The sequence below is a fragment of the Lactuca virosa genome, chromosome 2 (assembly GCF_052849685.1).
Source record: "Lactuca virosa cultivar CGN04683 chromosome 2, Lactuca_virosa_CGN04683_v6, whole genome shotgun sequence".
Classification (NCBI taxonomy): domain Eukaryota; kingdom Viridiplantae; phylum Streptophyta; class Magnoliopsida; order Asterales; family Asteraceae; genus Lactuca; species Lactuca virosa.
Genome location: NC_136427.1, coordinates 315,481,031 through 315,492,968, shown reverse-complemented (window position 1 = coordinate 315,492,968; position 11,938 = coordinate 315,481,031).

Below are 11,938 nucleotides of genomic sequence, written 5' to 3'. Positions count from 1 at the left end.
CCCAATCCTTCTTACCATCCACTGGCCAATCTGATGTCAACCCACGCTTACCACCGCTAGTGATCTAAATTGTCCAATACTAAAACAATACCGCTCTTAAAAACTAGCAGAACACTTTCCGAGTTCCAATCACGCTTACTACAGTTACTGCATTCTAAGTATTCACGCCAAAAAAGAACGACTTCGAACTACTACTCTAAATCCATGGTATGCAGATGACATATATCTCAATCATAAGCAGGAAACATAATTCTGAAATACATATACTAATATCGATGCAGCACCATAACAATAAAATCATTACAGAAAGGAGAATTCAAATTACATACTAGCGGTCTATTGCAGATCGATCTTGACTTCCTGCGGAACGATGGGCATTGGAACCTGAATTCTCTCCGCCACCCAAGCAGGACAACGAGACTTGAAATGACCTGGCTGGTGACAATGAAAACATATCTGATTCTTCTTACAATCCTGATGCACATGCCCTCTTTCTCCAAACTTGAAAAACCTAAACTTGTGACAAGGAAACCCATGGGTTCCCCCACACTTGACACACACCTAGAGGTCTCCCTTAGTCCCAACACCCAAGTCAGCCAAGTTGGATTCTCCGCCTTCTTCCAATTTTCCTGAGGTAGGTGCTCGCTTCCTTTTTCCGAGCTGCCTATCCAAACCAATCTCCTGCTCCCGAATTACCCCGACTACTCCATCAACCATCTGAACAGCCGCTGTCTGACCCTGAAACCTAGCGGTCAGCCTATTAGTGACACACCCAATGATGTCGGGTAACTCCTCGCGTACGGCTCGTGGAAGCTCCATAACGACCCAGTCATGTAGTGGACTCTCCTGGAGACAAGGTGTGTAACCCACCTTCTATCCCGGATGACAATAGCTAACAACGGGATCCTCCTTCCTGAAGGATCCTAGGGATCCATAAACATTGGGCTCCAGATGAGCCCCTAACTGCCCCGTAGCGATCTCGGCCCGAAAGGCCTCGATGCGACTATCCAAAAGCTCCAAAATTCCCTCCTTGACTGAAACCGAAGATCACATGAGTCTGATAAATGATACCATGCGTAATCTCAGCTGAAATAAACTCTCTCATCTGCTCCCCGAGCTGCCCGGCTCCTGAGCCCGAGCCTGATCCCTCACCGGTGCCTGAACCGCCCACTAGTCTAGTACGCAAAGTCACCATTCTGCAACATATCATAACAACCATCAGAATACTCATCACTATCAAAGAATCACACACGCACTACAAGTTTCCTGGTTTTATCTAAGCCCCCCTTGAATCGAGAACGGATCCTCTGCTTCCAGTAGTATGGGCCCCTACTACCTTCCACATCTATCCATACTTTCCTCAAGAATTGCCTCGACTCCACCAAGTCCCTTTCACTGCTACTATTGCTGATCTCATGCTAAACTCATCCTAGGCTTGCCCTAGGGTAATCACCAACCCACTCTCCGCTATCAGCTGCATAAGAAGTCCTTGCTACCTCCCCCTAACTAGCTCGTGAATACTATTACATATCACTAAGACTAGATAATTCTTCGAATGAGAGATCCTACCCTACAACGGTTGGACTCAGACAGAGCTGCGCAATAGGGCTAGACCTAACCTTCTGAAATTATTTAATCCTTGCAATATGTAACTTAGCATATTCATTTACTAGTTAGTAAGAGATGACTAGAACTCCTAAAAGCACAAAGCAAGCAGCATTCGAGCATCGAGTACACATAATCAAGCATATCACATTCAATCCATCATTGACTAATTTGTACTAGCATGAAGTTCATAAAGCTGAAATACATATAACAGGCACATAAGGCATCCTTCCTAGATCCTTAGTCCTAAACTAGCATGCAATTCTCATAAGTTGATACACGTATAATAGGCACATAAGGCATCCTTCCTAGATCCTTAGTCCTAAACTAGCATGTAATTCTCATAAGAATATCATAATATAAACTTGTATGGGTAATTTGGGAGTCTTTACTTGAGCTCGGCTGACAGCATGCACCACACCCTCTTTTTTTTCTCTTTTCAAAGTTCTTTTCTCTTTTAAAATTTCTTTTGTAAAAATGATTTTCTTTTGAAAATTTTTCATACCATGTCCTTAGTTTGAGTTCAGACACACCCGAGAGTGTGCCCGAATCCCTCAAACCAAGGCTCTGATATCAACTTGAAACATTCCAAAAATACAGACCAAAAATTTCTTTTTTAAAAATCATTTATAACAAACCATAAGTCATCCATCATTATAAAGAAAACCATAAATCATATATCTCAGAACATCGTGTCAAATATTGTATCAAAATCATGTGAGAAAATATCAGAGTCTTAACATCCCAGGCTGAAACTGTGGTGTGTGTCATGCGATCATCCAGAGCCCTTCCCCTTGCTAGTGGAAGTACCTGAAACCAAAACTGAAAACTGTAAGCACGAAGCTTAGTGAGTCTCCCCAACTACCACATACCATTCACATATCACATAACATATCTTGGGCAACGCCCCTGCTACATAGAGTCAAGCTCGGCATCGAACCCTATTCGGCATCGGGCCCCGCCCGGCATCGAGCAGATCTTGGCATACATATACATATAAACAACCTATAACATAAGCACATAACCCTAACATGAAAACCTTCATCAGGGCCCGCCCGACATCGGACCGAGATTCAGAAACATACTAACATTCCTTGGGAACTGCCCCGACATCGGACCGGAGTCCGAAACATACTATCATAACATATTAACTAGAAATTCCTCGGGCTTGCCCCGACATCGGACCTAAGCCCAAAACACATAACACATAACAAACACATGCAAGAATCACAAAGACATCAAGCATACAAGCATACAAGCATTCCTCGGGACCGCCCCGGCATCGGATCGGAATCCGGAAAACATATAAACCTACTTCGGGCCCCGCCCGACATCAGACCGTGCTCCGAAACTACTACTATCTAAACGGGTCGACCTTGGTGCCTTAGACCAGTTCCTACTGGAGAAAACTCACCTCGCAAAGATGTCTGCAAAAACTCGCGGTGAGGATTATCTGATAGCTGCTCCAATGACTCCCCGACTATCAATATCACAATAAGACTTAGTCAAAATCTGATAATCCTTCTCAGGGTAAAATGACCATTTTACCCCTGGTCAAAGTCAACATCCTGGTCAAGGTCAAAGTCAAGGTCAACTGCCAGTCAACCCCAACTCGTCGAGTCATCCCCCAACTCGGCGAGTTCATGAACAATTCAGACCCGTGGTCAACTAAGTCAACTCGTCGAGTCCCTTCCCAGACTCGTCGAGTTCTTCCTGTCATAACATCGGGACATATCGACTTCAACTCGTCGAGTCCCTCCTTGAACTCGTCGAGTTCTTCAGCTTCCAAGTCGTAATCTTGTCCAACTCACTGAGTCATCTCCAAAACTCAATGGTTTCACTCACAACCAGAAAAGGAGTTAGGGTTCACGACCCGCCTCGCCGAGTCCAAGAACAACTCATCGAGTCCTCCATGTGACATATCCATTCAGTAGATTCTAATTCATTCCAGTGCCTCTAACTCATAGATTTGGACTCCTTAGACTAGCATTAAACGTAAAGTTGCTAACTTTACGTGCATGCATGGTGTTATGAAGCTAAAACACCCAATCCAAACCAAAATGAAGGTCTAAGTCATAGAATGGAGCCATGGCTAAATAAAGGTGGCAACTTTGAGCTTCTAAAGCTCAAGAGTGCCCAGATCTGAAGTCCTTACATCCCCAAAGGTCCAAAACTCGGAATGACCTTGGAAATGACCCAAAAATGACAACATACAAGCTAAGAAGGAGATCTAAGTGAATAACAGCCAAGGTATAAGCTTTATACCTCTATGAAGACAGAAATGAGTCCTTAGCTTTAGATCTTTGACCTTCCTTCTGCAACTCCAAGCCTTTTGCTTCTTTCTTCTAGCTTTAATCACAAAAATGGCAAGAAATAGCTCAAGATCACTCAAGGTTGATTAGGGTTTCGAGATTAGGGTTTGGAGATGATGGAGGCTGGGATGGAGGCCAAATATGATGCTTAAATAGGGTGCAATCCCTAAAGATTAGGGTTTCATCCAGCATGTCCTACTCGTCGAGTCAGGGCTTCGACTCGTCGAGTAGCTCACTTAAAACTCGCGCATATATTGCCTTCTACTCGACGAGTTAAGGCCACCAACTCGACGAGTAGCCCTTCCAAAATGAATAAATAATAATTAAACGGGTAGGTTTAGGGTCAAGGCTTTCAACTCGAAGATGAATCGAATATGACCCGTTTAATTATATATTATTTATAATAAATTTCATATTTTTATTAACATAAAATATGTTATAGACTTGTAGTGGGCCAAATTCAAGAAATAGAAGTAATATTAAAATATTCAAATTTACTTAATTTTAGTCATCCTCACCACCTATCCCTTTTGCTCCCCAACTTTAACTCTTTTCATTTTTTCTTTTAAACTTACTATAAATTTTGTCATTCCATCTCATAACTCCAGTGTTTCACTTTTTCCTTTTTGCCTCCACAAGTCCTACTTTCCAACCTTTAAAATATTTCAACCCGACATGACACAACATATTTACAAGGTCTAAACCTTAACCCGACACGAAAATAAACGGGTTGACACAACACGACACGATAATTAAACGGGTCGGGTTAGAGTCGAGCCTTTTCAACCCGTTTAATGTCTTGACACGACACGAACCCGACACGACACGACACGTTTGCCAGGTATCTCATTCACCCACATAAATAATTATATAAGAGGGTATACAAAGACTATTACACTCACATGGAGATGATATCACTTATTAATTTAATTACAACAATATGTATGAATGTCTTTTGCTTTAAATGACATAACAGTTTTGTAATATTTTTTTTATCAATTATTTATAATCTTATTTACTATATATAATTTAATATAAGAAAGTTGTTACGGTATATGTCGACAATTACATAGTTAGGGTGTGTTCGGCATGCAACTTTTGGGAGTTTCTGGCTTCTAACTTTTAAGAAAAAGCTAGTAAAAAAGAAAAAGTCTCGTTCGGCAACGGGAGCGTTTAGCTTTTAGCCTAAACAAAAAGCTCCAAAATCAAAAGCTACATGAAACAACTTTCAACAAAACGCTCCAAAATCAAAAGCCACCCGCTAACCGCTATCTGCTACTCGCTACCAGCTAGTTTTTGCCGAACACGCCCTTAATAACTTGACATACAAAATTATTTAAAATAATGTTCTACAAATATTATTTTTATCTGAAATGAAATACTATATATATATATATATATATATATATATATATATATATATATATATATATATATATTTAAATCAATATTTTTTTATTATTAAAAATTTTATTTTAATATAGATATCTAAATAGTTTTTGCCATTCTAGATTTATTAGTTATTACAAACACCTAAAGATAATTTTATTTCTATTCGTATCATAAAATTGGGATCATTAATCCTGATTAAATATTGATTATAAAAAAAATTCCAGGGATACAAACAAATGGAAATAATCCAATTTTAACTCACTAATCTAAATAATGATATATTTCAGAGTTTAATGATATATAAGGATTTTTTTATCAAACACAAAGGCAGCAGGGAGTTGACACGGCAATGGCTCCGCACATCCTATATGTTTCAATTTAATGATATTTTAGTTTTGAAAAATCTTTTTTTTTCATCTTCCAATTTAATATTTCGAAGTTTAATGATATATAAGGTTTTTTTATCAGCCATTCAGACACTTAGGTTGCAGGGAGTCGACACGACAATGACACGGCACATCCAAGCTGGGTGACAAACACTGTTCCACCGATCCGGCATATCGAGTTCAGTGGCCAACCTCGCCAAAGTTGTACCGAGAAATAGATTTTTCAAAACTTAAATTTATACCTGTTTTTTTTTAAAAATGCAACTCCGAGAGAAGATGTTGTGTTCAGTAGTGTGTTTGGGTTTGGTGGAGGGGTGTTTGGGTTTTGGTCCATTTTTTTGGTTGAACAAAGTATGGAATTTTATAAAATATGAAGAGTAAGAAAAGAATGGGTAAAAAATGTTGTATCAACAGTTAAAAATTAATTGGTTTTTTTTATAAATAAATTTGACCATTTACAACGGTCAAATTGTCCAACGGCTAGCCAAGCATTCACTTTTCCCCGTTTCGATCCGTCATGATGCCGGCGAGAAGCCCTTAACGGGAAGAGGGGGCGACATGCATTGTGTTATAACTGCGTTATTGACCCTCCACATAGACAATAATGTCGTGGAGGCGACACATACCCACTGCTCTATGTGTTGATGCGCAGGGCCGACCCAAGGACAGGGCGACCTGGGCCTGGCCCAGGGCAGCATGGTAACAGGGGGCATCAGGCATGTCCATCTATTATGGGTATATTTGTTTTATGGTCAAGAAAATATGATCTGATGAACTGATCAAGGGCGCGATCAAAAGCATAAACAGTACAACATAAGTCTTACTACATTATTTCGTATTTACGGGCCTATAATCCCTTATCTCTCATCCAAACATCTATGCTCATGCGCCACTACCTGTAATACAAGAAACTGAGTGGGTCAGGCTTGGGAGCCTGGTGAACACATAGGGTTTTCAACCCACAATAAATAAATTTATTATTTTCATCAACCAAACAACCCGATTACCCCTTCCCGTTATCCTCACTTTACGTCCCTAAAACATCTAACACAAGGGATCTAGTCTAAGGACTTTCATCGGGGTGACAACACATGCTTTGGGGGTTCCTCAGCAATTCATGTCAAATAAGGCAACCATGTGGGGGATGGAGTATTGCTGGTAAACACACAGTTCAAATAAACACCTACAGGTTGCGAGCCTGCTAGCGTTCCACTGGACTGTCTAGAATAGTCCGTGGTCGTCATCTATACTCCGCTAGATGACTGGATCATCAATAACATCTATAACGAGGCCTCTCATTATTTTATTTTTTTTGCACACACCAACTATTACATCTACCAATGTTTTACCCAACACATTTTGTAGTTATAAAATACATATACAGTTTAAATCATTTAAAACATGTATAAAATCGTTCATCTAGCATAGATAGCAAGTATACAGATAATATGCACACGTAGCACGTAATTTATATAAAATACTTCATATCTATGTGTAAGATGAAAGTAACTATGCACTCACCTTAACGTTCGATAGACGATTAGCGTTCTGGAATGGATGCGAGAAGGTCGAGTAGTATTTCCGTGAATACGAATCTCCGAGAAAATTTAGTTTCCTAAGGAAATATTAATATAATTAATATTTGGAGGGTAGTTTGGTAATTAACCAAGGTATAGGGTCCATTATGTAAATTAAATAACTTAGTTGGACTAAATCATAAATATAATTTCCAAATGAGGGACCAATATGGAACATATACATCCTAGTTTAGGTGTTTAGGACTAAATTTGTAAATAATTTCCATGGCAGGGGGTTTAAAATTAATTTCGTAATGAAGTTTGAATAGTGGAGACATGATTTGTAATCTATTTTAAAAAGTAGGGGTCAATCTCGTAAATTCAAAAAAAATCATGGGTTTTATTTAAATAAAACAAATCAAAGTTTACACAGTGCATCTCTTTCATTCATACATCGTGAGTTACAGATATTTGAATGGAAGGAGACCTGTTTGTACCTCTCATGATTGCGATCGAAGGTGACCTCGTCACCGAAATTTAAAATGACAAGGGTGGAAATGGCTTACCCACAGCAGCAATAGGTGGTGGCCGGCGGGGATATCTTGCAGCAACAATGGTATACCGAGAGAAAGATAGAGAGTGTTTTAGAGAGAGAGAGAGAGAGAAAGATATGGAGATCTTAGATATGGAGAAGAAAACTGGAGGTTGAGGTGTGATTTTTTTTTGAGGTGATATAGGCTCTATTTATAGTGTAAGGGTATACACTAATGGAAGAGAAGCCCATGCTTCAATCACCATGCTTGTACTTGATTGGGGAAGCTTGCACTCAAGATGAAGAAGAAAGGAATGGAGAGGGTTGCTGTCACGTGGGCAAAGGTGATGGGCAAAGAATGAGCTGGAAATTGGTGCTCATAATTAGTGGGTCCCACAAGGTAGTTTAATCTTTTAACTTGTCTAAAACACTTATAAATTGATGAATCGAGATCCCGACATTGGATTTCATTTTCAAAAATTTCTTATGAAAGAGGGTAATTCAAGGATTCCAGAAACCCGAACGGATTAATTTTTGGAGTTACGGAACTCCGGGAAATCGCACTTAAAGTTTTGCGTGTAAACGGCTCGCGGTGTCCGTTTTCGTGACTTTTGTAAATAGTTTCGTTAAAAATATTTCGAGTATGAAATCAAATACTACACTATATCCTGAGTCCAAAAAATACTCTTGGAAATTCCGTCGGCAAAGCATAAGTACCTCAAAGGATCGGTTCGGTTTTACGCGATTAAAGAAAAGAAGTGTTTTACTGTCTGATTTTCTTAAAATTATCGTATCTTTTGCATACGAACTCCGTTTTCGACATTATTTATATCCACGCGTAGGCGGGAACGTACTCTACAACTTTATGTAAATATATCGGGCTTATCTCACACTTTAATTTTGACGCTTATCTTTATTCTTTATTAATTATATCTTTATAATTAAATAATAAGCATATAAATTCACATAATTCTCAAAATACTCAAATATTTCATCTTTATTACATCAAAAGAGTTACAATAGTTGACCTAGACTATTACATTGTCTAAAAATGCTTAGCCCCGAAACCCAGGCGTTACAATTCTCTCCCCCTTAGGATGATTCCGTCCTGGAATCATGCGTCAGCAAACAGATGTGGATAGTGACTCATCATGTCATCTTCTGTTTCCTAAGTCAGATTCGGCCCATTCGAATGTTTCCATTGGACTAGCACTAAGTCGACCATTTTGCGTCGTAACTTCTTAGTCTTACGGTCAACAATTGTCTCGGGTTCTTCAATCAGCCTCTTATTTTCATCCATTCTTAACTCTGAGATTAGAATTATGTCGGGAACTTCTCTCGTGAACTTCCTCAAATAACACACATGGAAGGTGTTATGAATACCATCCAGTTCTTCAGGTAATTCGAGCTTGTAAGCTTGGTTCCCAATCTTCTGAAGAACTTTAAACGGTCCAATAAACCTTGGACTCAACTTTCCTCGTCGTCCGAATCTTATAAGTCCCTTCCACGGTGAGACTTTAAGCAAAACCGAATCCCCAACTTCGAAGGTCATCAGTCGTCTTTTCTTGTCAGCATAGCTCTTCTGACGATCCTGAGCCGCTAACATTCTTTCCCTAATTACTTTCAACTTCTCAACAGTCTCATCGACTATCTCGGGGCCCATAAACTGCTTTTCTCCGGCCTCAAGCCAACAAGACGGCGTACGACACCTCTGTCCGTACAAAGCTTGATAGGGTGCCATCTTGATGCTCGAGTGGAAAGTGTTATTGTAGGAAAATTCTACCAAAGGTAAGTGCTCATCCCAGTTACCTTGTAACTCAAGGGTACATGCTCTCAGCATATCTTCAAGCGTTTGAATCGTTCTTTCACTCTAACCATCAGTCTGCGGATGGTAAGCTGTACTCAGACACAACTTCGTACCCAGTTCCTCTTGTAGACTCCTCCAAAACCTCGATGTGAAACGACTATCACGATCGGATACAATCGTAAGAGGAACACCGTGAAGTCTCACAATTTCCTTCACTTAAGCATTTTCAAGCTTATCCATAGACCACCTTTCGTTGGCAGCTATGAAGTGTGCACTCTTTGTGAAACGATCCACGACCACCCAAATCATGTCGCAACCGTTCTTTGTCCTAGGTAGTTTAGTCACAAAATCCATGGTGATGTCTTCCCATTTACCCATGGGTACGGGTAAAGGTTCTAAACTCCCATATGGTTTCTGATGTTGTGCCTTAACTCTCGCACATGTTACACACTCGGCCACATACTTCGCAACATCGAGCTTCATCGTCGGCCACCAGTAGTAGGGTTTTAGGTCCCTATACATTTTAGTGCTACCGGGATGAATTGAGTACATGGTCTTGTGGGCTTCTTCCATCAGAAGACCTCTTATTCCTCCCGTCTTAGGTACCCAAATCCGATCTTCGAATACCTTCAGTCCTTGACGGTTTGTACCGAACACCAACGTTTTTCCCAAACGTTCTTCTTTTCGGTCATTCTTCTCTGTAGCTTCTTCTTGAGCTTTCTTTATACTTTCCACAATGGTCGAGACAACTTCTATTCTCAACGCTCTTGGCCTTTTCCTTTCAAGATTGACTTTTCGACTGAGAGCATCAACGACCATATTTGCTTTACCAGGGTGGTAAAGTATCTCACAGTCGTAGTCCTTGAGTAATTCTAGCCAGCGTCGTTGCCTCATGTTCAATTCTTTCTGATTAAAGAGATACTGGAGACTCTTATGATCAGTGAAAAGCTTGCACTTCGTGCCATAGAGGTAATGCCTCCATAACTTTAAGGCGAATACTACCGCTGCCAACTCCAGATCATGAGTGGGGTAGTTCTTTTCGTGCTCTTTCAATTTTCGAGAGGCATATGCTATAACCTTTTCTCTTTGGGTCAGAACACAACCCAACCCGACTCCAGATGCGTCACTGTAGACTGCGAAGTCTTCGACTCCATCGGGTAGAGAAAGAATCGATGCTTCACATAACTTCTTCTTTAGCTCCTTTGTGGGTCAACGCTGTAAATGGAGCAACTATCGAAGAGAAGCCTTGGATAAATCGTCGGTAGTACCCGGCTAATCCTAGAAAGCTTCGAATCTTCGTGGGACTTTTTGGTTGTTCCCACTTCATCACAACTTTGATTTTTGCTGGGTCAACCATTATTCCCTCCTGGTTAACCACATGACCCAAGAATTGGACTTCTCGGATCCAAAAATCACATTTGGAGAACTTAGCGTAAAGCTTCTCCTTTTTCAAGACTTCCAACACTTCTCGTAGATGCTTGCCATGCTCCTCCTGGCTTTTTGAGTAGATCAGAATGTCGTCGATGAACACTATCACGGATTTATCGAGGAATGGTTTACAAACCCTATTCATTAAATCCATGAATGTTGCTGGAGAACTGGTTAATCCAAACGACATAACCAAGAACTCATAGTGTCCATATCTCGTTCTGAACGCAGTCTTCTCGATATCCTGCTCTCTCACTTTTAGCTGATGATATCCTGACCTAAGATCGATCTTTGAGAAATGGCTCGAACCTTGCAGCTGATCGAATAGGTCATCAATCCTCGGCAATGGGTACTTGTTCTTCACCGTTGTTCAGCTCTCGGTAGTCTATACACATTCTCATGCTCCCGTCTTTCTTCTTTACGAATAGCACCAGAGCTCCCCAGGGTGATGAACTAGGTCGAATGAAACCGTTGTCCAACAGCTCCTGAAGTTGCGTCATGAGCTCCTTCATCTTCGTTGGTGCCAATCGGTAAGGTGCCTTTGCTATCGGTGTTGTACCCGGTAACAAGTCTATACGAAACTCCACTTGTCTATCAAGTGGTAATCCGGGAAGATCTTCGGGAAAGACTTCAGGATAATCACACACGACTGGTATATTCTGCACCTCCTTCTTTTCCTTCTTAGCATCGATAACGAATGCCAAGTATGATGCACATCCCTTGGAGAAACATTTTCTGGCTTTCATCAGGGAGATGATTCCAGAATTTACGCGGCGTTTGTCCCCGTACACCATAAATGACTCTTTTCCGGGTGGGTTTACCCTTACTATCTTCTTTCGGCATTGAATCTCAGCATCGTTGGCGCTAAGCCAATCCATTCCCAGAACTCTGTAAAAACCGTTCAACTCTATGGGCAATAGCTCTTCGTGGAATTCGTTTCCGTTTAGGTCGATGACGAT